Below are 26499 nucleotides of genomic sequence, written 5' to 3'. Positions count from 1 at the left end.
GTCAATGTGCATCATAACGACCACTTGACCGGTTGTTCAGTCATTTGGTCATTTAGGCTTTTAGATAGATAGATAGATAGATAGATAGATAGATAGATAGATAGATAGCCTCAGGGAACCCTTTAGCTTCTGAAGTCTGTTCCCAGCACCACTCCTACTGGGATTATTAATTCCAAACAGTGATCCAGGTCTTGCTACATTACCTCACTGACTATCAAAACTTATTTGACTTGTGTTTTATTAATCTTTATAACCAGACCCTACAATGGTAGACTAAAAGCTAGATGCTACAATCATTTTCCCCAGTCCTTCAAATAACTCACTAATCTACAACTTGCTAGTATTTCAAATATTGAGGCATACTAGTATAAGACTCCCTGTATATCACAGCTTTAAATGTTTATCCTTCAAATGAGGTAATTCTTGAACTGCAATGACTCATCTGTAGGTATATTCCTTCCCCAAACCCAACCACTCAATGGTGTGGCATCATAATTCTCACAGTTATTGCATGTGTTTTACAACTGCCTCTAGCTGTCTCCCAAGAGAAACTATCAATGTCTTCTTCTCCTTGACATTCTTCTGTGTCAATTGTAAGGATTCAAGTTAAGGAGCATTTTGGTTTTCCATGCAAAAAAAGCTTATGAACGTTTTCCTCTGGCTAATCTAATGGTCTCTATTTTAGAGTACCAATATGTCATTCATCCTTCCCAATGTTATGTTTGGTTTGGTTCTTTAAGGTCAGCTGAAGCTTCTTAATCTTAATAATGTAGACAATTATTCTCACCTTGTAAAAGTGACAAAAGCAATTATAATAACAAAATATTTACTGAATACTTCTTATTTTTCAGTGTGTTAAACAATCACTTTATGTGCTTTGTCTCATGTAATCATTTCAACAAGTTGACCTAAATGTTATTAACATATCTTGTTTTGTTGATGTAGAAATTGCTAGGTATGTAATCTTGGGAAAATTACTTCCCTTTTGAAATTTCTTTAAAATGGGAATGATAATACCAATCTCATTGAGAATTCAATGAAATGATGCACAAAAGATGTCTATTACAGTGCCTGACTTATAGTAAGTGCTCCATAAATGTTAGCATTTATTGAAAAATTTGTCCTAGGTCAGTCATACAGCTAGTAAATAGTGAAGCCAACAATCAAAGCCAGACAGTCAACCTCCAGAGATACACTATTGTATCTAAAATGTTATACATAACTTATAAATGATGGCTATTAGCAAACGTGATTTGCCTAGATTCTGAAGCCTGAAAACAGTTATCTCCTTATACTTCGATTTTCCTAATGAACTTTAAGTTTGATGCCTTAAAATTTTATTTTCAGTTTTGCTATCTTCTTCAACAAATTTTAAGTTCTACAGCAGTAGTCTTACATTTATTTAGCATTCACTCATTATAAATGCTGATATGTAGATGTTACCAATGAAAACCTTAAGCCCAAGAAAAATTTACAAAAACATAAATGTATAACAAAAAAACCCATATTTTTTTCAGCAGATGTTTAAAAGTTTTAGAAAGAAGACTAAGTTTTATACAGGAAATTCTGAGAGAATCTCTGATTAGCAAGTATTCTACTATGATGGGATTCCTGGAAGTAAAAGGACTTTCAATCTAACTGGTCTTCAGATAAACTGGTGGTCCTTGGTTGACTGTAATAAGGCAAGCAGAAGTTTAGGAATGTTTCAAAAAAAGGAAAGAGTATTTGATTTTTGGGGAAGAGGATTATCAGCGGTGGGTGTTTTTTGGAACAAGTGGGGTTGATAATGGCTGTTACAGCAAGTCATTTTTCAATATTTCCAAGTGATCCTCCTCAGAATCCTGTGAGGAAGGCAGGACAGCCATTAATGCTCCCTCCATTGTCAGTAAAACAATAGTAACTGATAAATTAAGGTTCCCAAGACTACACAGCTATAAAAGTAAAAAAAAAGGACTACAGTCTCAGTTTTTTAATTCCCTGTCCTTTGTTCTTTCCACCACGTCACATTGATTCCATTCCTCTTTTGCAAATCTAGACATGTTTTCATGAAAACTAGAACTTCATTTAATAAGGAATCAAAAAATATTTTCACAATCTACTAGGAAAATGATTTGGAAATCATTTAATTCCCACTGGCAATTAGAAGTCAAAACACTCATGTAATGTTATTTAAAAGTTTCTCACCCCGGCAGGTGTAGCTAAGTGGTTGAACATCAATCCATGAACCAAGAGGTTACAGTTCAATTCCTGGTCAGGGTACATGCCTGGGTTTCAGGCTCAATTCCCAGTAGGGGCCATGCAGGGGGCAGCCAATCAATAATTCTCATCACTGGCACAGAGATCCAAGATGGCGGCTCACAGGACAGCAGTGAGGGAGAAAATGTGAGTGAGGTAGCAAAAAGGGAGTGTGTGGACATGTGTGGCGTGTGTGTGTGTGTGTGTGTGTGTGTGTGTGTGTGTGTGTGTGACAGTTACATTCCACTGGATGTTGGGGGCTGGTGGACCAGGCTCCCCTAGCCGGGCAACCTCTACTACCGCTGCAATCTTTCCTGGGGTGGTCAGCCCTGCCACAGAGACCATGCCATCTTGAAGGGGAGAGCAGCTGTGACTGGGAGCCCAGCCTCACCTCGACCCGGCGAGACCTCAGACACCACCCAGGACCCTACAGCCACATCGGCCAGGGACCTGCTGCCTCGGCTGCCAACCCACGAACACCGAGACTCTAGCCTACCTGGCCACGGGCTCCTAAAATGTTTGTCTAGATTAGAAGGAAACAAGGTGGCGGCTGAATAGGTGGACATGTCCTGCACCTTCTCACAGAGCAGATAGAAGAAACAGCTGAATCAAATAACATCCACTCAGAACTTGTGAATTAAACACAGCTAGGGACACAATCCATGGCCAGAAAGAACGGGGGATACCTGGAGAATGGTAGGATCAAGGATCTGGCTGGAAGGAGAGACATGTGACCACTGGGACTAGAGGATCAGAAGGAAACTGTGCTACACCCAGTCCATGTCACTTGGGGACATGGGTTAACACTCGACTAAGTCAGCAAGGCAATAAATGCTAAAGGGATTGCTGTAGAAAGAAGAAATAGGAAGGGAAGAAGGAACACAGGCATAAAGAATAAAAATGGAGAGAAACCAAGATGGCGGCATAGGTAAACACTGGAAATTGCTGCCTTGCACAACCACTTCAAAAATACAACTAAAAGACAAAACGGACATCATCCAGAACCACAGGAAGGCTGGCTGAGTGGAAATTCTACAACTAAAAGGAAAGAGAAAAGCACACTGAGACTCAGAGGAGGTGCAGTGTGGAAGTAAAGTGCAGAGGTACGGAGGCGCACACGGAAAGGGCTGGCAGCTGAGGATGCGGTGCACGTGGAAAGGGCTGGAAACTGAGGACATGGTTGTCTTTTTCAATCTGGAGGAAGTCTCAAGCTCCAGAGTGCTCTGAACCCCAGTTCCGGGCAAGTCTCTGGGGACCCAGACTCATACAGGAGAAACTGGACTGTCTGGCATTGGTCGGAACACAAGGGTGGCTTTCTCTCAGAGGTACTTGCAGCGATTACTGGGAAACTAAGAACAGGGCCTCTTAGGGTAGGACTGAGGAGTAGCCATAGCTGCTTGCTCCACCCTGTTGATCCCCAGAGACCCCACCCCACCCAAGCTGTGCACAGAGGCCTTTGCATATGAAAGGCCTGGCCCTTTGCAAACTGAAAATTACCTAACAAACTGCAGCTGGGTCAGAGAAACCCAGAACTTCCAAAAGAAGGCCCAAGGCTCCACAGCAGCTTGCATTGCTTCACAGCTGGTCTCCTGCCAGGTAGCCTCAGGCAGAGGCTAAATTAGCACCTCCTTAGAGATCAAAGAGCCAGTGTACCCAGTGGTCAGGGTGGGACCATCCAGATTACAACTCCTCACATCCATAAGGGACACATTCAGGGGGAAGACTCAGTGAGCACCAAAGCCCCACTGAAGCAAGTCTTGCCCCAGAAGGGTGTCTCCAGCACAGAAGTTCTCCCATTGCAGACACAGATGATTCTCACAGCCAATTGGCCTAGAGGTCAATTCCTCCCAGTGGTACCTACAACAAACAATCAAGGCTTAACTACAACAATACTGTGCACAAAGCCCACAAAGAGGTGCACCAAGAGTGTCCACCTCAGGTAATTGGGGAGGCTGAGCCACTGGACCCTATAGGACACCTAACACAGGAAGACACTCTATCAACACAGGGAAACATAAAAAATGCAGAGACAAAGAAACAGGTCACAAATGAGAGAAATGGAGGAAAGCAAACTACTGGATATAGAGATCAAAACCACACTTTTAAGGTTTTTCAAGAATTCTCTAGAAACCGCCAATAAACTTAATGAGACCCTCAGGAAATCTAGTGAAACCCTCGACATTATGAAAAAGGGCCAACTAGAAATTAAGCAGACACTGACTGAAATAAAAAATATTATATAGAGTTCCAACAGCCGACTAGAAGATTGCAAGAATCAAGTCAAAGATTTGAAATACGAAGAATCAAAAAACACTCAACCGGAAAAACAGAAAGAAAAAAGAATCCAAAAATATGAAGATAGTGTAAGGAGCCTCTGGGACAACTTCAAACGTACAAACATCCGAATTATGGGGGTGCCAGAAGAAGAGAGAGAGCAAGATATTGAAACCCTATTTGAAGAAATAATGACAGAAAACTTCCCCTACCTGGTGAAAGAAATAGACTTACAAGTCCAGGAGGCACAGAAAATCCCAAACAAAAGGAATCCAAAGAGGACCACACCCAGACACATCATAATTAAAATGCCAAGAGCAAAAGGCAAAGAGAGAATCTTAAAAGCAGCAAGAGAAAGACAGTCAGTTACCTACAAGGGAGTACCCATACGACTGTCAGCTGATTTCTCAACAGAAACTATGCAGGTCAGAAGGGAGTGGCAAGAAATATTCAAAGTGATGAATACCAAGAACCTACAACCAAGACTACTTTATCCAGCAAAGCTATCATTCAGAAGTGAAGGTCAGATAAAGAGCTTCACAGATAAGGAAAAGCTAAAGGAGTTCATCACCACCAAAACAGCATTATATGAAATGCTGAAACGTATCCTTTAAGAAGAGGAAGAAGAAGAAAAAGGTAAAGATACAAATTATGAACAACAAATACACATCTATCAACAAGTGAATCTAAAAATCAAGTGAATAAATAATCTGATGAACAGAATAAACTGGTGAATATAATAGAATCAGGGGCATTTAAAGGGAGTGGACTGACTATTCTCGGGGGTGGGGTGGAAGGAATGTGGCGGGTGTGGGAAGAGACTGGACAAATATCGTACACCTATGGATGAGGACAGGGGCGGGGGGTTAAGGGCAGAGGGTGGGGTGGTAACCGGGTGAAGGGGAGCTATGGGGGGACAAAAGAGGAACAACTGTAATAATCTGAACAATAAAGATTTAATTTAAAAAAAAAGAATAAAAATGGCAACAAACAAGTACCTATCAATAATAACCTTAAATGTAAATATATTAAATGCTCCAATCAAAAGGCATAGGGTAGCTGAATGCATAAGAAAATATGACCCATATATCTGCTGTCTGCAAGAGATCCACCTCAGAATAAAGGACTCACACAGACTGATAGTGAAGGGATGAAAAAAATAATTTCAGGTGAATGAAAATGAAAAAAAAAGCTGGGATAGCAATACTGATATCTGACAAATTCGACCTCAAAGTGAAGGTCAAACAAGAAATATGGAAGGCCACTTCATAATAATAAAGAAATAAATTCAACAAGAGGATACAACTCTGGTGAACATATATGCACCCAATACAGAAGCAGCCAAATACATTAAAAAAAAACAACTTCTGGAAGATATCAAGGGAGAGATTGACAGCAATACAGTCATAGTAGGGGACTTTAATAATCATACCACTGGATAAATCCTCTAAACAAAAAAATGAGCAAAGAAAAATCAATTCTAAATGACTCACTAGATCAGATGGAATTAACTGACATCTTCAGAACATTTCACCCCAAAGCTACAGAATATACATTCTTCTCAAGTGCATTTTCAAAGATAGACCACATACTGAGACACTGGCAAAGTCTCTTCAAATTCAAGAAGACAGAAATCATATCAAGCATCTTCTCAGATCACAATGGCATGAAACTAGAAATCAACTACAATAAAAACAATGAAAAAATCAAAAAATTGGAGGCTAAATAGCATGCTATTAAACAACGATTTGGTTACCACGGAGAACAAAGAAGAAATAAAAAGTATCCTGGTAACAAACGATAATGAAAAAACAATCCCAAATCTATGGGACACAATGAAAGAAGTCCTGAGAGGGAAGTTCATAGCTCTACAGGCCTACCTCAAAAAAAACAAGAAAAATGGTAATAAATTACCTAACCCTACAACTCAAAGAATTCGAAAGAGAGCCTCAAGAAAAGCCCAGAGTAAGCAGAAGGAATGAAATAATAAAGATCAGAGCAGAAATAAAAGACATGAGGAAAAAAATACAAAATATCAATAAAACCAAGATCTGGTTCTTTCAAAGGATAAACAAGATTGATGAACCTCTAGCCCGGCTCACCAAGAAGCAAAGAGAGAGGACCTAAATAAACAAAATCAGAAATGACAGAGGTGAAGTAACATCCGACCCCACAGAAATACAAATGATTATTAAACAAAAAAAATACTATGGACAACTCTATTCCAACAAACTAGACAACCTAGATGAAATGGACATATTCTTAGAAAAATACAAGCTTCCAAAACACAATCAGGAGGAATAAATAAACCTGAATAGGCCAATAACTACCAAAGAAATTGAAGCAGTAATCAAAAATCTTCCAGCAAACAAAAGCCCTGGCTTTACAGGGGAGTTCTACCAAACATTCAAAGAAGAACTAAAATCTATCCTCCTCAGACTATTCCCAAAAATTGAAGAGGAAGGCACACTTCCATGCTCTTTCTATGAAGCCAGCATTACTCTAATTCCAAAACCAGACAAAGACACCACAAAGAAAGAGAACTACAGGTTAATATCCCTGATGAACATAGATGCTAAAATCTTAAACAAAACTCTAGCAAATCAGAACCAGCATTACATTAGAAAAATCATACATCATGACTAAGTGGGATTTATTCCGGGGATGCAAAGATGATACAATATCCGCAAATCAGTAAATGTGACACATCACATAAACAAATTGAGAGAGAAAAACACATAATCTTATCAATCAATGCAGAAAAGTCATTTGACAAAAATCCAACACCCTTTCTTGATAAAAACACTCAGCAAAGTGGGAATGGAGGGGTCATACCTCAAAATAATAAAATGACAAACATACAGACAACATCATACTCAATGGGCAAAAACTAAAATCATTTCCCCTAAGAACAGGAACAAGACAGGGATGCCCACTTTCACCACTCCTGTTCGACATAGTACTGGAAGTGCTAGCCATAGTGACCAGACAAGAAGAAGAAATAAAAGGCATCCAAATTGGAAAAGGAGAAGTAAAACTGTCCTTATTCGCAGATGACATGATACTATACATAGAAAACCCCAAAGACTCCATCAAAAAACTACTAGACCTAATACATGAATTCAGCAATGTAGCAGGATACAAAATTAACACCCAGAAGTCGATGGCCTTTTTATACACCAATAATGAACTCACAGAAAGAGAAACGAAAAAAACAATCCCATTTACCATTGCACCAAAAAAATTAAGATACCTAAGAATAAACTTAACTAAGGAGGTAAAAGACCTCTACTCAGAAAACTACAGGATGTTGAAAAAAGAGATAGAGGAAGACATAAACAGATGGAAGAACATACCATGTTCTTGGATTGGTAGAATCAACATCATTAAAATGTCCATACTACCCAAAGCAATCTACAGATTCAATGCTATCCCCATTAAAATACCAACGGCATATTTCACAGACCTAGAACGAACTCCTCAAAAATTCATCTGGAATAAAAAAAGACCCTGAATATTCACAGCAATCCTGAGAAAGAAGAACAAAGTAGGAGGGTTCTCAATACCAGATATCAAGCTGTATTACAAAGCCACTGTTCTCAAAACTGCCTGGTACTGGCACAAGAACAGACATATAGACCAATGGAATAGAATAGAGAACCCAGAAATCGGCCCAACCACTAGGTTCAATTAATATTTGACAAAGGATGCAAGAACATACAATGGAGTCAAGACAGTCTCTTCAATAAATGGTGCTGAGAAAATTGGACGATACATGCAGAAAAATGAAACTAGACCACCAACTTACACCATACACAAAAATAAACTCAAAATGGATAAAGGACTTAAACATACGACCGGAAACCATAAAAATATTACAGGAATTCACAGGCAACAAAACCTCAGACATATGCTGAAGCAATATCTTCACCGATACAGCTCCTAGGGCAATGGAAACTAAGGAGAAAATAAACAAATGGGACTACGTCAAAATAAAAAGCTTCTGCACAGTAAAAGAAACCATCAACAAAACAACAAGAAAGCCCACTGCATGGGAGAACATATTTGCTAATGCTATCTCAGATAAGGATTTAATCTCTCAAATTTACAGAGAACTCACAACTTAACAAAAGGAAGATAAACAATTCAATCAAAAAATGGGCAAAGGACCTAAATAGACATTTTTCCAAAGAGGACATACGAAAGGCTGAGAGACATATGAAAACATGCTTCAAGTCTCTAATCATCTGAGAGATGCAAATCAAAACAACAATGAGGTACCATGTCACACCTGTCAGAATGGCTATCAGCAACAATTCAACAAACGACAAGTGCTGGCGAGGATGTGGAGAAAAAGGAACCCTCCTGCACTGCTGGTGGGAATGCAGACTGGTGCAGCCACTGTGGAAGATAGTATGGAGTTTCCTCAAAAAATTAAAAATGGAACTGCCATTTGACCCAGTAATCCCACTTCTAGGAGTATATCCCAAGAAACCAGAAACACCAATCACAGAGGATATATGCACCCCTATGTTCATAGCAGCACAATTTACAATAGTTAAGATTTGGAAACAGCCTAAATGCCAATCAGCAGATGAGTGGATCAGAAAACTGTGATCCATCTATACAATGAAATATGCTTTTATAAAAAAAAAAGAAGGAACTTTTACCATTTGCAACAGCATAGATGGAACTGGAGAGCAATATGCTTAGCGAAATAAGCCAGTCGAAGAAAGATAAATATCACATCTCTCTCATATGTGGGATATAATGAACAACCAAAACAGATGAACAAAAATAGATCCAGATACCACTGAACAGACCGTGCAATCTCAGAGAGAAGGCAGGGTGGCGGGGGGGTGGGGGGGAGGGGGGGAGGTTAGAGATAAACCAAAGGACTTGTATGCATGCATATTACATAACCAATCAACAGAGACATTGGGGCGGTGGGGGCTTGTCCTGGGGGGTGGGTGTGGCGGGGGCCATCAATCAGGGGAAAAGGAGACGTATGTAATACTTTAAACAATAAAAAATAAAATAAAATAAATAATTCTCATCTTTGATGTTTCTATTCCTCTCGCTCCCTTCCTCTCTCTGAAATCAATAAAAAATAAATAAAAACATATAAAAGTTTCTCCTGTTAACCTCTGAAAAGAGGATTTGCTAATCTGATCTTTTGCATCCCCCAAATATCTCTTAAAACCATGTGCAAACTGTGCAAACAATCTCCATTTTATACATAAATGTGTTTTATGTATAAGATGTATTTTTCTTATCTTTAACCTTTTCTATGTCTTAGTCTACACTTCTTATTTCCTCTTTGACAGCAACAGTTATTGACTGAAAAGAAAGAACTTTCTTGTAACTGGTAAAGAGTCAGTTAAACACATAGGGCCTTTTTTCCTCTGCATACAACCTCTCCTCCATTTTGTAAAGTCTAGTCTCCAGAAATTTATCCTTGCTCAAAAATAGCATGACATGGTGGAGAGCCCTGAGTAGACTGAGGTCATTTAGGTGCCTGACCAACAACAGAGCAAGCACCATGAGACTTGCATAGCTGGTTTTAATGAATACCTTAAAAATACATCTGCAGAGTTCATATTCTAAAACATTTCATGTCAAACAATTAGCTTTACTAACTATAGAAGAAAATGCAAGCTGGGACCACTACAAATCGCCATTACTTCATATCTTTCTCTTCCCTACCTTTAGCCTCACCAGTGTAAAGATTTTTGATGCTAGCAAGTCAATTAAAATCAGCATTCCCAAGAAAGTTATATCCATTTTCATGACTAAAATAGTGGTAATTACTCCAATCCACCTATGGTAATAAAAAAAATATTTTCTGGAAATTGCAAAGAAACTGTAGATTAAGATTTAAATTAAAAATCTACAGAGGAAAGGTAGTATAACCTTTGAGGGTTATTTTTTAACTCGTTGGTTTATTTTTAGAAAGGAATATGGTTTATAATTTGTTATTAGCAGGCATCAAAGAAAAATAAGAAGGGACTTCCAAAGTAGCATGACTATAAAAGAGAAACTAGATCTTTTCTGTGATTAATGTGAACAGTCTGGGGAAGGGAAAAGAAAAAGGACTAACGGGCCACCTGTTCCTCGGCCAGTGCCTCATTGGCAACGGAGAGAAACAAACCAGGCACTGAGGCCAAGACATCCCAAGAGGGAACATGGCTGCCAGAAAGTGGTTTGATTTCAAATTAAGAACTGTATGGTTTAAGAAAGCAAAGTGAAGGATAAGTGAGGAAGTAATGGACTATGTTAGTAGTAATGGATTATACCTTAAACATTTATCTCTATACTTTTTTGCCTAAACTATCACCTCTGAATAGTCGTGGTTTAACATTATTTGAGCTCAAACACTTAAAAGCAAACTTATTTTTTATAAAAAATAAAAACACTGTACATAGAAAAATAATAATTACATCATGGAGGCACAAGAACACTACCATTTAAAAATCCTAGAGAATGGTTTCCTTTTGTAAGTAAGAGCAGTAGCAGTGACTGTCACCTGCCCATATATCTAGGTAGCAGAATAATCTCTTTACAAAATAATATTAACTTCTTGAATATAGAATCTAAAAGGGACAACATGAAGTGATGTCTAATGAATTGCCAAGACATATTTTGGTTTTTGCCTGGGCTGAATGATGATGTCCTGGTCTAAGGTTTTCCTTCATTTACATTTTTATCCCCAAAGTAGTTAAATCTGATAACATAATTGTAATAAGCTAGCCTAAAGTTTCAAATATGTTTACTTGACTGAAATGAGAATTCTACAAAGTATTTTGAGGGTCAATTTGCAAAGCAGTTCATGGGAACATTAAACAACTACCTAATTTAATTACCATCAAAACTCAATGAACAGGAATGTGAAATGGATGATTTGAAGATTTCACCCATATTGTAACTAAATTGAATAGGCCATGTGGCCCACAGTAATTGGCCATTAAGACAGGCAAGAAAATAATAACTACTGAGCTTATCTGTGAAGACAGTAATATCAAATTATGAAGGCTTCCACTAGTTACCAAAAATATACATATATATCTTCGGATTTTTTCTTTCTTCAATATTACTTATCCCATACCACAAAACTTCCAAATCACAAGTCAGGCTGAACTGTTTTTGATCCAAAATTAAGGCTAAATTTTAGCCTGCCCACTAATTTTTGGCTGTCCTTTCCAAAAGTAAACTCAAGACCAAATACAAGGAAAAGAAAACTACTTACACTGAAGTCCTGCAGTGCCAGGAATTTGCATTTATAGCATTAATTTAATCTTTGCAACCATCCAGCATGGAAAGTGTTGTTATCCCCATTGTCTAGAAAAGGAACTTGCGGCTCAGAGAAGTTAAGGAATCAGTCAATGATATTCAGTTATTAAGTTGCAGAAGCCAGAGTCTCCCCCAACCACTCCCCTTCTCAAGTAATTTTAAATTTTATTTTTAAAGATAAAAACACCTTTTTTTTTACGTGATTATAAAAATTCAAATAAAAAAAAGAAACCATAACCATACAGGAATTCTGGCAGTTTGCTCCTTCCTTGTAAGGAAGTATCCGTGACTGTTAAATTATTTTAATTTTTATGGAGATGAAGTCAAATCTGCTTACTAAGACTATGTAGGATAAATAAAAATTTTCTTCTATGTTGAAACTTTTCCCATATTGTTTTTTGAAAAGCAATTTTCATGCCCCAACTTAGAACTTTTTTTCTTTAGGGTTACTATACAAATTTCCTTCAACTTCTCACATAGGATCAGATTCTGCAGCTCAATTATTTTCCTGGAGAATATCCTGAAATTGAACATTTCAGATACAGATTGATCAGCTAAAGAATATTTAACTCTCTTCATTTGTACACTTCATTTTAAAGCACTTTCTTGAGCATATTACCTTTATGACTAAAATCTAAGTTTACATTTACTTTCTAGATGTTATCTATGTCAAATTTTTTGCTCCTAATGCATTTACAGCAATTGAAATTCCAAAGTAATTTTGCCAGGTCTTCTCCTCTATGTATTTAAATACGTTGTCTCAAACTAATTATATATCCTCTACATTAATTCCTTACATGTTCCCTATTATTTGCCTATAATCCAAACCTAACAAAAATTTTGAGTCAGTTCCATTATCCAATATATTATTTATCCCTTCCATGCTATTTTACTTCCAATTGAATCCATTCACCACCTATATCTTCAGGTCACTAATAAAAATGTCAAGTAGTTTAGAACAAAGGTCAAGTCCTAAAATTTGTTGTTCAAAACATCCCTCCAACTCAGTATCAATCCATTGATCAACTGGTTTTGTGTACCATGCAAAGCTGCAATAGATAAAAATCATTCAACAATATTTGGAATTAGCTTAAAATCCCCCATAATTTAAACAATGATTGTAGCATAAAATATTATGAAATTTTTTACTGATTGTATTCAAGAGGATACATGGATAATCATTTTTATGTTCATAGTTATGCATTTTGTTACAGGGCATATTAGAAAAGATATCAACAGGTACATTACAAACCTGTGACTTTATAAATATTTTCATTTAGGATAAGGCTAAGTTTAAATTAATAAATGAGTTGACTTAGCTCACCTGCTGTGGCACAATGGTTGAGCATTGACCCACGAACCAAGAGGTTATGGTTCAATTCCTGTCGGGGCACATGCCAGGGTTACAGGCTTGATCCCCAGTAGGGGGTGTGCAGAAAGCAGCTGATTAATGATTCTCTTTCATCAATGATGTTTCTATCTCTCTCTCCCTCTCCCTTCCTCTCTCTGAAATCAATAAAAACATTTTTTTAAATGAGTTGACTTAAAGAAAAATTTAGCTATATAAAAGTAGAGATAGTATATGAATATGGCGAAAAAAAAGGAGGTATAAAACAAACTACTGAAATAGGAAACCCTGGCACTGGGTTTTATAGTTCTCAACGCACAAAAACATCATCTGATCCACATAAAACCACAACAGAGTCCATTAGAGACATCAATAAGTGCCTTACAGGATACACAGCCACTGTTCTCAGTCAATACTTTTAAAGAAATATAGGAAAAGAGTTTCACACAATTTTACTGTTCTAAAGCAAACATTTACAGGTTTATAGGAATCAACTAAGAAGGGTTATAATACAACAATAGAAATGTACTCTTCAGTTTTTTTACCTAAAGTGCTCATAAGCCATCTGTCTAATAATCTGATCTACATATAATTATGTATAACCTAAAGCTTTTGAGCCTATGATTTTTAGATACACTTTTACACCCATTATGAAAATTGGGACATTGGCTCTCTCTAGTCTTTTGACACTTCTACTACCCCCAATTCCTCCAAGATACTTGGCAATAGCTCCAAAATCACAGCTAGATTTTTTTTGGTATTTCATTTGCCCCTAGTGACTTGAATTAATATAAACCATCTGCATGCTCCCATCATCCAGTCAAAAAACATTCTGAATATTTACTAAGGGCTGAGAAATATGTTTAAAATTGTATCCCCTCAGGCCCTGGCTGGTGTGCTCCATGGTTAGAGTGCTGGCTCACACACTGAAGGGTCATGGGTTCGATTCCCAATCAAGGGCACATACCTGGGTTGCAGGTTCAATCCCCAGCTCAGGTAAGAATACATGCAGGAGGTAACCAATCCATGTGTCCCTCTCACATTTATGTTTCTCTCTCCTCTCTCTCTCTCTTTCTGTCTCTGTCTCTTCCCCCTCCTTCCCTTCCACTCTCTCTAAAAATCAATAGAAAAAATGATCCTCGGGCAAGGGTTAACAACAACAACAAAATGTTTTTCCCTGGAAAACTCAGAGTTTAGCAGGAAGGAAAGATATATAACTATATTTTTTTGCAACATGACAAGTGCTACAATAGAAATATGTACAGAATACCATATGGATTTAGAGGAAAAACTAACCACCTTGGTACGGCTTTAAAAAGGTGGAGTTATGTGAGTTAGATCTTAAAGACTTCCCATGAATTCCCCAGGCAAAGAGGCGCAGTCACACAAAATTATTGGTAAGTACAATATTCAGGAAACACTAAGAATTTTGGCAAAGTTGGAGCTCAAAAAGCATGAAAGAAGTAGATAGAGCCTGGTTGGAGTGGCTCAGTGACTGAGCATCAACCTATGAACCAGGAGGTCATGGGTCAATTCCAGTCAAGGGCACATGCCCGGGTTTTGGGCTCGATGCCAGTTTGGGGCCTACAGGAGGCAGCTGATCAACGATTCTCTCTTATCATTGATGTATCTGTCTCTTTCCCTCTCCCTTATTCTCTGAAATCAATAAAAATATATTTAAATAAATAATAGACAGAAATGAAATGAAAGAAAAAATTGTTTACAATCAATGTAAAACACTTAGTACAGTGCAGTGTCTTGAATATTTTAACTGTTCAATAAATAAGAGCTATCATTACTTAGCATGACTTAGTGGGCCTGACATTCCCTTATTCCCTTTTATTGGTTTTGCAAATCCAAAAATGACATGATCACCATTATTCATGGTCTTTAACACTTCCACACCTCCAAGCAGTTATCTCTCATTAATCAGATTAAGTTCAGACTAGAGGTTTACTTTGAGCAAGGTGTGTCTTTATGTCATTTCATTACTCAATTCTATTTCTAAACCCTATTCCATCCTGATTTCAAGATACTTACATCCTTGCCTTAACATGCCAAGTTCACTTTCTTCATTACTTATGCTCTGCATTGGTATGAATACATTTAAGGCCAAAAGTGTTGTTAATGACCCTCTTCCTTATTTTCTTCAGTAAAAAATGCATCTTTTCCACTATTGACTTGTCAGTATTAGATGCGCTATCCTGTAAATAATTGGATTAAAGTGTTTTATAAACATTATCTCTATCTCTAAAATATTTTTAAATCTGATTTGCAAACTCTGAAAAACTATGTAAGTTTCCTTCCAGATTTTTAAAAATATATTCCAACTTTTCCCAGGTGCCCAATTAATTTGGAAAACCCATTTTTAACTCAGAGTATTTATATAATCAGTTAGCTATTCTCTTGCAATATCTCCTCTTTTTTTCACCATTGGAGTTCTCCAGGATTCCAAAGTCACTTTTCAACCATTCTATTTCTTTTGATAGTTTCCTTCATCATCAAAAGTGAGTAGCGGTCAGCAGTTTCAATGTCTTTCAGGTTTCTATCTTCCTAGTAAGTCTTCATGGAGCTAGTCATAATCATCCTCAATAAAGAGTAAATATATTACAGAATTGTATAATTGAAAACTATATAATTTTATTAACCAATGTCACCCCAATAAATTCCATAAGGAAAAAAAGAGCAAATAAACATCCACCATTAAGACCCTTCTTTCTAGGTCATAGGCTATCTTTTTTTTTCTTTTTTCTTTCTTTTTATTTTTTTTATTTTGAGAGTACGTTTATTAAGAGTACGTAAAACAAGGAATGGCTTGGTTTAGAAGAAGCAACAGGAGAGAGCCTAGTGGAGCTGCTTTAGCTCACTGGAAAGTTAGAGAACAGGAGGCCTTGGAGACAGGTTCAGGGGGTTACCCTGGAACAAGCTGCTGCTGACCATTGCTCTCCTATTTGCAAGTCCCATGGGGATCCCTAGAGTTTAGGACAGCCCTGGGCAAACTACGGCCTGCGGGCCGGATCCCGGATCCGGCCAGTTTGAAATGAATAAAACTAAAAAAAAAAAAAGACCGTACCCTTTTATGTAATGATGTTTACTTTGAATTTATATTAGTTCACACAAACACTCCATCCATGCTTTTGTTCCGGCCCTCCGGTCCAGTTTAAGAACCCATTGTGGCCCTCGAGTCAAAAAGTTTGCCCACCCCTGGTCTAGGAGGTGCACTGAGAAAGAAGAAAGGGGTGGGCGTGCTCCTGAGAGGGTGAGCACCTAGGTTTTCTTACTCATATTACCTCCTCTGGATTCCTAAAGCAAATTTTTATTTATTTTTTTAAAATTTTATTGAATTTATTGGGGTGGCATTAGTTAATAAAATTATATAGGCTTCACGTGTACAATTCTATAATACATCATCTGTATATTGTATTGTGCGTTCACCACCCAAAGTTTAGTCTTCTTCCTTCATCATTTATCCTCCATTTACCCTCTTCTACATCCCCCCAACCCCCTTTCCCTCTGGTAATCACCACACTGTTGTCTGTGACTATGAGTTGTCTTTTCTTTTTTTTCTTTTTTTTTTGTTTTGTTTAATCCCTTTGCCTAATTCCCAAAAACCCCTCCCCTTTGAGAGCTGTCAGTCTGCTCTATGTATTTATGCTTCTGTTTCTATTTTGTTTGTTAAATTATTTTGTTCATTAGATTCCACATATAAGTGAGATCATATGGTATTTGTCTTTCTCTGACTGGCTTATTTTGCTTAGCATAATATTCTCCAGGTTCATCCATGCTGTTGCACACATATACCACCATAAACACATGATTTTGAAGGTTTTTAAGCAAAGGAGGAAAATGATGAAGGTTGTTTAGAAATTGTGATCTGACATTTTTATTTGAGGAAGGATTAGAAAACAGCGTAAAGAAAGTCTACAAAAAATTCATTATAACTTTCAATAATCAAACTTTATAAAGCAGTAAATTACATGTCCTGCAGTGAAATTTTTGAAAGCTTTAAAAACTATTTCTATCTAGATTTTCCTCCAAGCTTCAAAAAACATTTATTAAGTACCTATTTGCTGCCAAACTAATAAAAATGGTCATGATTCTGCCTTCCTAGGAACATCTGAGCTAAATAGATGGGTACATTAAACAAATCAATAAAGCAAAAAATTTGCATATTCATTTTAGACTCAAGAAATAATGGCTATAAACTTTAAAAAGCCAGAATATCCATTGTCAGCAATGCTCAGATCCCAGAAGAAGGGAAGTGTTGTTTCAGATAAGGTGGCTGGCAAAGGCCTCTTTGATAATATGACATTCAAGCAGAAGCAGATGAAGAAGCTGGCCAAATGGATGTTTGGAGGAAGAAAATTCCAGGCATATGGAAAGGAGCAAGCCTGATATGTTCACGAAAAAGCAAGGAATAGAATGAGCTAAAGAAAAGAAATAGCAGAAAATGGAATCAAAGAAATTGGTGAAGGACAGATCGAGAGGATATTATGAACTTATTAAGAATTTGAATTTGTTTCTGACATGAGAAACCATTGGAGAATTCCTACGAAAAAAGTGGCCTAACCTAATTTGAGTTTTTCAAAAAATTATTCTGACTGCTGCTTTAAGAAGGGACTATAGTGGGAAAGGAGTCAGGCAGGGAGAACATTTGGTAAGAGGATTCATAGAAGTAGAAAACACATTGGCTTTCTTCTCTTCTCCCAATAAGCAAGCCCCTAAATAACCATTCATAAAGACTGGGCAAATCTTCCAGGGGTAAGGTTTGCTGAATCAAAAAACCCAGAGGACCATGGTGTGTTCACCAAGGCCGGAACTCAGAAAGAAAGTATACCTTAGAAGTGATCCCTGGCATTTGGAAGTAATAGACAACAGGAAGATGGATGAATATTATGAAGGTGTCTGGAGCTTCTTATGATGGCAGAGAACAGAGGAAGCAAAGAGGAAGAATCTAGCCTTCATCCATTGCTGAGGCAAGGATGTGAGTTCCTACAGGCCAGTGGTTCTCAACCTTCTGGCCCTTCAAATACAGTTCCTCATGTTGTGACCCAACCATAAAATTATTTTCGTTGCTACTTCATAACTGTAATGTTGCTACTGTTATGAATCATAATGTAAATATCTGATATGCATGCAGGATGGTCTTAGGCGACCCCTGTGAAAGGGTCGTTCGACCGCCAAAGGGGTCGCGACCCACAGGTTGAGAACCACTGATATAGGCCAATGGGAAAACAAAGAAAGTAGCCAGGCTTCAGCTACCCCACATAACCTAATTTTCTGCCAGAATAGGGAACTAGGAGAAAGGAGAGGACAAGGATTGAGGTTGGATATACTATACACAATATCTTCTTTATAGCCCGTTCTTTATGGGGGCTTTTACAGCCAAATTACATGTAATATTTTTCACCTTTTCCGATACTCTCCTTTCTCTCACCCTCTACCCTAAAGGAAACAGAAAAAGTAGGAAAAGAGTAAAAAATAAAGAGATCTAGTGAAAAAACAGGTTCTGACCCATCTTTCTTTATCTCATGAACCCTTACCCCTGTTATACTGCTCCATAGGCATGTTGGAAAATTCATACCCAAGGGATTGCTTATCTTCAGGGCCACTGCTCCTCATTCCTCATTATAACCTAACTTGCATTATAAGGATTCAGGGTAGTTTGCATAATATTTACCGACAATATCATAGCCAGTTATGAAAATGTGGATTTTCCTAAACAGAACATAGAAGAAGAAGGCCATTCCTGTCTTCCATCTAATGTTGCTGTCTTTATTTGATCTTAACAGAAATTCATATGCAGCTGCTTGAATAAAGTATAACAATGATCTCTTTATACCTGTGTGAAGACTTAAAAAAATGAGGCTTTTGAGTTTCAGCTACTTAGTACCCATGCACAAAGAATCATATAATTAAATGATATATAGAGAGTAAATAAATGATAGGGAACATTGATGATGATAGTATAGAGTCATATAGATGGCCTGAAAAAGATACATTCATTCAACAAGTGCTTTTTGAGTATTTACTATGTGGTGGACATTGAGTATTGAATAGATTTCTTACAATCTAATAGGAGAGGCAGATATTTCAAAAGTAAACACACATATAATTCTAAACTCAAGTAAATGCTATCAAGCAAAATAATAAGTTGTAATAATAGAGAACTCTTTACATTTGGGAGGTAAGGGAAATTTCTCTGAGCAAGTGACATTTAGTTGATAACTAAAGGATAAAAAAGGAACCAGAAGATGAAGAATTGGAGCAAAGGCTCTGATGTGGAAAAAGCTTGGTGTTTTCCAGAAATGTAAAGAGAACCAGTATGACAGGAATTTAGAAAGAAAAGTGGACAGCAGTGTATGATAAAGTTAGATGGGTCATTGCACATGTTATAGACATACAGGTCCTTATGAGACATGCCAAAGGCACTTGTTTGGTTTTATTCCAAGTATAATAAGAAAACTTTGATGGTTTTAAACTTTGAAGACCCACATTTATAAAGATCAGCAGAGCTGTGGATTATGTGGAAGAATAAACGGAGTAGGAGCCAAAGTGAGAAGATAATTGCAAAAGATCAAAGGTATTATCTTGTATTAGATGGTAACAGTGGAGGTAAGGAAAACTAAGCCCTTTTTCCTTCTAATTTTACTGGTACATGCTTGTGAGGGACAAGCTCATGACAGTTTCAACTACCATATCTATGCTAATGACTCATAAATCTCCCTGGATGAAATTTCTTTTCTAAAATCCAAATTCTCCCCACAACCACCATATAGCCAATTGCTTAATAGGCACTTCCTTTTACATAGTATAAATTCAAATATAATCCTTCATCTTCTCCTCAAAACTTGTTGCCTTATGACTTTTCATCATTCTCTCCATCACTTGGAATCAAAACCTTGGCATCATCTTTGATGCCTCGCTTTCTATCTAACCCCCATATCCAGGATAGCAAAGCAATAAGAGTAAATGCTCTGGAGTCAGAAACTTAGGTCAATGAACTGGAATGGTGTACAGGCTATTTACATGGTATTATGGTTGCTATTTCTATACTCTAGATTATACATTACATATCAGGAATTCTTTTAGTTTTAAGACCTGCGTGGCCTAAAATGTGGAAGAATTCTAGCCAATCACACTAGCAGTATCAGGTACAGTGTGTCCAAATCAAACATATCAGCACAGAGACAGAGAAAAATATCTGATCCTACTCAGTTATACTGAGAGGATAGTATTGATTCGTATTTCTCAATGACTAGTATGCAAACTACCACAGTCCTTACACTGAGTCATAGAAATAGTGAGCCATGGTGGCCCTAGAGAAAGATGAACCTTTTTTATTTATTTATTTTTTTCAAGAAAATCTAGAGTCTCAGCGCGCCTTCCAGCCCCGCCCCTTCCCTGCGATCCGGCTCCTCGGACCTCCCGCGCGGCATGGCCCCCAAACGCCAGTCCTCGCTGAAGAAACCCAAAGTGCCTCCAGCCCCCAAGCCGGAGAAGAAGCCGGCCCCTCCGGACATGCCGAAGGGAGAAAAAGAACAGCAAGAAGCGATTGAACATATTGATGAAGTACAAAATAAAACAGACAGACTTAATGAACAAGCCAGTGAGGAGATTTTGAAAGTAGAACAGAAATATAACAAACTCCGCCAACCATTTTTTCAGAAGAGGTCAGAATTGATCGCCAAAATCCCAAATTTTGGGGTAACAACATTTGTCAACCATCCACAAGTGTCTGCACTGCTTGGGGAAGAGGATGAAGAGGCGCTGCATTATTTGACAAGAGTTGAAGTGACAGAATTTGAAGATATTAAATCAGATTACAGAATAGATTTTTATTTTAATGAAAATCCTTACTTCGAAAATAAAGTTCTCTCCAGAGTTTCATCTGAACAAGAGTGGTGATCCATCTTCAAAGTCCACTGAAATCAAATGGAAATCTGGAAAGGATTTGACGAAACGTTCAAGTCAAACACAGAATAAAGCCAGCAGGAAGAGACAGCATGAGGAACCAGAAAGCTTCTTTACCTGGTTCACTGACCATTCTGATGCAGGTGCAGATGAGTTGGGAGAAGTCATCAAAGATGACATTTGGCCAAATCCATTACAGTACTACTTGGTTCCTGACATGGATGATGAAGAAGGGGAAGGAGAAGAAGATGATGATGATGATGAAGAAGAGGAAGGGTTGGAAGATATTGATGAAGAAGGGGATGAGGATGAAGGTGAAGGTGAAGATGAAGATGATGATGAGGGGGAAGAAGAGGAAGATGAAGGAGAAGATGACTAATGAACACTGATGGATTCCAACCTTTTTTAATTTTCTCCGGTCCCTGGGAGCAAGTTGCAGTCTTTTTTCTTTTTCTTTTTTCTCCCCCTCTTGTGCTCAGTCGCCCTGTTTTTGAGGTCTCTTTTCTCTCCTTTACACCATGGTTCTCACCTTATTTGGGGGGGATGTACCTTGAGCAGAATACAGTGGGAAAAGAATCCTTGCCCCTTTCTGTTCCAAATTCATTTTTATCCCTTCCTGTCTCAAGAAAAACTTAATGGAATCAACACCACCATGCTCTGTGGGAAAAAAGAAAAACCTTCTGCTCCCTTAGCTCTGCTGGAGCTGGAGGTGGCTAGGCTCCTGTGTAGTAGTGCATAGAATTCTAGCTTTTTTCCTCCTTTCTCTGTATATTGGGCTCAGAGATTACACTGTGTCTCTATGTGAATATGGACAGTTAGCATTTACCAACATGTATCTGTCTACTTTCTCTTGTTTAAAACAAGAAAAAAAAATTTTAAAAAAGGGGGGTTATAGAAGGTCAACAAAGGGTGGATTTGAGATGTTTGGGGGGGTTAAGTGGGCATTTTGACAACATGGCTTCTCCTTTGGCATGTTTAATGGACATCCTTGCAGTCTAAGATGACACTTTTAAAATAAAATTCTCTCCTAATGATGACTTGAGCCCTGCCACTCAATGGGAGAATGAGCAGAATCTGTAGGATCTTATTTGGAATTGACATTTCTCTATTGTAATTTTGTTGTTTATTTTTAAATTTTCTTTTTGTTTCACTGGAAAGGAAAGATAATGCTCAGTTTTAAATGTTAAAAGTGTACAAGTTGCTTTGTTACAATAAAACTAAATGTGTACAAAAAAAAAGAAAAGAAAATCTAAAAGCCAACCCAGCTAAAGATAAAGCCGAAGTTTCAGAAAGGAATAACAGAATCTCAGTAATTATAAGAAAATGAGAAAAGCCAAGATCACCAAGGAAGAACACTTTGAGTGAGAAGACCCATTCATTAAAAGCAGTACCTACACACAGTGAGGAGAGGGGGGAAATAGAACCCATAAAGCAGTGGTTCTCAACCTTCTGGCCCTTTAAATACAGTTCCTCATGTTGTGGCCCAACCATAAAATTATTTTCGTTGCTACGTCATAACTGTAATGTTGTTACTATTATGAATCGTAATGTAAATATCTGATATGCAGGATGGTCTTAGGCGACCCCTGTGCATTCGACCGCCAAAGGGGTCTCGACCCACAGGTTGAGAACCGCTGCCATAAAGGATTCAGAGAAGCAGAGGCCAGACAGAATACTAAGAATCTTCCCTTTGTCCCTTCCAGATTCCCTCTCCACCTGCTCTGTGGTAGGAAAATGGGGTATATGTATGATACTGTATGACTAACATCTACGAGTTCTCTTGTCCTCTTCCTTTCAGTTGTGTACAGTCAATGGGATGCAGACCACGAAAGATAAGAGAGAAAAGAGAGAGGTTGGGGTAGTTATACCTCTGATTACCCTCTGCAAGGTTTCCATGGACTAGCCTGAGACTCTCAACTAAAGGCTACAGCTTCTGCTAGCAACAGGCCATTGTTATTCTACCCAGATTTCTTTGTTTTCCCTACATGTTTATAAATTGTCACCTTATTTTTTAAAATTGTCTCCTTATTAAACTCAACTCAAATTATGCAATTTGCATGTGCAATTTATTTCTTCCTAGGATCCGTACTGAGAAGAGGTAAAGAAATAGAATTAGAAGCCGTAAGAGTAATTATGAGGGGGTGGGGGGATGGAAGGTTACTGAGTTACATGATTAAAAAGCCAGCTGTTCTTTTTTAGAGAGTGGAATGAAGAGGTCTCCAGTGGACACCCTCATCCCGGTTTCTTTTCAGAGGTTTATTAAACAGTGTTTATACCTACTTGAGCTGACTCCAAAGAAACAAGCAAGTGCCTGACTGCAGATTTCATTTAACCTAAATCATCTCAGGAAGTGTCTTACTAAATATCTAAAATAATTGTGGGAGAAGGAGTGGAGTGAAAGAGTAGCAATGAAACACCAAGGGAGCCAACCTTCTTTTATTATTTTGAGGGACAGGAGCTTTTCAAGCTCGGCAAGCTTCCCCATCTGCAGTGAACCGAATTAAAGTAAACAGAATTTTAAAATGAACCCAAATTCAATTAGGCGGTGGAAACAAACATTTCTCTTCAATTAATATGTGAGATCATGTCTCATAGTTGTATGCTGGACACTTTTTCCTTTATTTGATTTGTTTCCCATCCACTGCCTTTTACAGAATACCCTAGAAAAGATATGCCAGACCATGGGAAGGTCTGAGCCATCCCAAACCTCTCTGGCCCACCCTTGTGCACAAACAGATGCTGTGCCACGTGGCCAACTCCCAACATGGAGTTGAGGGGACAGCAAAGGTGGCAGCTGAACACAGAGACACAGAAAAAGAGTGCTATGCATTTTTAATGCTAATTCTATAGCCAGAGCTAATATGCCTTTGCAGTTTATAAACTTATGACTGCTGAGATCACTCTACCATCTGACAATGGAGAATTACTACTATTTTCATAACAACAAAAAACAGTCCCTGCCAATAATGTCAAGTCTATCCTAAGAAAAGTTGGAGGTTTTGAGGAGATGGTTGAAGATCACATTGCCTCATCCATGAAATTTTAAATGCTATGATTATTATTTAAATGAAAGGCCCGGTGCACAAAATTTGTGCAAGGGGTGGGGGGAGGGATCCCTCAGCCCGGCCTGCACCCTCTCACAATCCAGAACCGCTGTCTCCTAACCCCTTGCCTACCTGCCTGATTGCCCCTAATCACTCTGCTTGCCTACCTCATCAACCCTAACCCCTCTACCTGCCAGCCTCATTGTCCGTAACCACTCACTGCTGCCTGATCGCCCGTAACCACTAGCCTGCCTGCCTGATCTCCCCTAACCACTCACCTGCCTGCCTCTAACCACTCGCCTGCCTGCCTGATCACCCCTAACCACCTCTGTCTCGACCCCCACTGCTGTGGCTTCATCCAGATCGACGTCCGGAAGGACATCTGGAAGGTGGTTAGACTGTCTGGTCTAATTAGAATGTTACACTTTTATTATAGATGCTGCTAAAGGAAGTGTCTGGTAAAACTACAGTATAAATCAAACACAGATATTATAATGCATGCCAATCTAAAAGAAGGGTAAACATTTTAAGAAAAAAGTTTTTTTAAATATAGTTCACACTACATTCAAGGGATGCATTTGAAGACTTAGAAATCTATATATTGTTAGATAATTCATACATAGTTAAAGTGTATATATAATAATATTAACACACCTCTTTGAGAATTGGACAGATTTTGTAATAAATAAAATAACATTGAAGAATGAAATATAAAAATAAATTAAATTTCATAAATGTATATAAAACTTTCACCTCTCAAATATTTTTCTTTTTCATAAGAAAAATCAATTTATAAAAATGTATCATGGCCCTAACCGGTTTGGCTCAGTGGGTGGAGCATCGGCTTGCAGACTCAAGGGTCCCAGGTTCGATTCCAGTCAGGGGCATGTACCTTGGTTGTGGGCACATCCCCAGTAGGGGGGGTGCAGGAGGCAGATGATCGATGTTTCTCTCTCATCGATGTTTCTGGCTCTCTATCCCTCTCCCTTCCTCTCTATAAAAAAATCAATAAAATATATTTTAAAAAATGTATCATGTATAAGTTCTTAAAAGTACAGTCTATATTTACCACTCAATAAAAGTGGAACTAAAAAGTGACCAGAAAAAAAGTTAACTACTTAAAAATTAAGATTCGGGTTTCTAAATATCCTTTAGATCAAAGAAGAAATTAAAACTGAAAGTTTCTCAAAAGCATGGAAAGATAAGGCCTCCGTATCTTTTATTTATTTAACCAATGAACATTTGCTGAGCACCTGCAAATCCCCTGATTTGATAACCTTCCTCCCGGGTTTATCATGATTGCATACAACGAAATGAATTTTGGAGAATGAATTTCATCACACTCAAATTTAAAAAACCTCTCATCAAAAAGCTCAGTAATTTAACTTTGGGGCAGGTGTTTCGGTTAATGCCAGAATTATATCTGAATATCCTATATCAAGAATTTATTACTTCTGATATTGATGCAGCTATGTGATAAGACAAACCCAGCATTTCTTAACATGTGTATGATCCCTTCCAAGGATTTAATTCTCTAGGTGTTCCATATTTATATGATTAATGAACCCTTTGGAAGCTCAGAAATCTCAGTAAGCAAAGACCAGATCTGGAAAGATTATGCAAAGCTCCATTCATACAGGATCAGGATTAGAAAGATTACTTCCCTATGATCTCTATACCTCTCCTCCATTAATTTTTAATTGTAATTTAATACTATTAAGTGACAAGAAATTAACACATTTAAAAGCATATGGCATTCCCAAATTCCTTCAGGAGTCAGGCATATAGATGTAAATGGGAAAGTGTAGGTATAAAAACTTGAGACATGATGCTGTCTATGGTGAGGTACATTGTTCATGAATGTCCAAAAAACATTTAAGGTGAAGGTTTTATAACATTACCCAGCCAAATGCATACATCTGAAGGCTGAATTTGGCCTGAGGACAACTCATTTGTAATGGCTGGTCAAGTTTCTAATCAAGAATCCAGCACTGTTGATCATTTAATAATTAAAACTTTCTTCACTATCAATCACTATTTAACAGCTGAAAGTTGTTTCCCCTTCCAATTGTTCTGTTACCCCAAATCTAATTGCTCAAACAGCTGGATCAAATACAAAGATGCTATAAAGGGGTACAGAACTTCTTTCTCTTACTGCCTTCTGGAGAATTATCTATAAATTGCATAGACTGAAATGTGCTCTGCCTGCCCCGTGAAAGAAATCTCAAGTCTTGTAGCTTATAGTGGATTTACTAAAAATTACTAGGAAGCCAAGAAAAGCCAGCAAGACTATTAATATGCAGTACTCAGAGGAAGCTACATATAAATGCTGCATGTTTTGGTCCAATTGTAAAGAACTTATTTCTTTTTAAATGTGGACTACTGCAAGTTTTG

General features: G+C 37.8%; 1 long non-coding RNA gene and 1 pseudogene across 1 annotated transcript in view; one reads left to right on the top strand and one right to left on the bottom strand.

Annotated features, from left to right (window-relative positions):
- The window catches only part of LOC118676252, a 99268-nt gene that overhangs the window by 1141 nt on the left and 71628 nt on the right, over positions 1–26499 (bottom strand). The window lies entirely within an intron of this gene.
- LOC118676251 lies at positions 20585–21637 on the top strand (annotated as a pseudogene).

The sequence above is a fragment of the Myotis myotis genome, unplaced genomic scaffold (genome assembly GCF_014108235.1).
Source record: "Myotis myotis isolate mMyoMyo1 unplaced genomic scaffold, mMyoMyo1.p scaffold_m19_p_2, whole genome shotgun sequence".
NCBI lineage: Eukaryota > Metazoa > Chordata > Mammalia > Chiroptera > Vespertilionidae > Myotis > Myotis myotis.
Note: the sequence above shows the minus strand (reverse complement) of the source record. Positions and strands in the feature narration are given on the sequence as shown.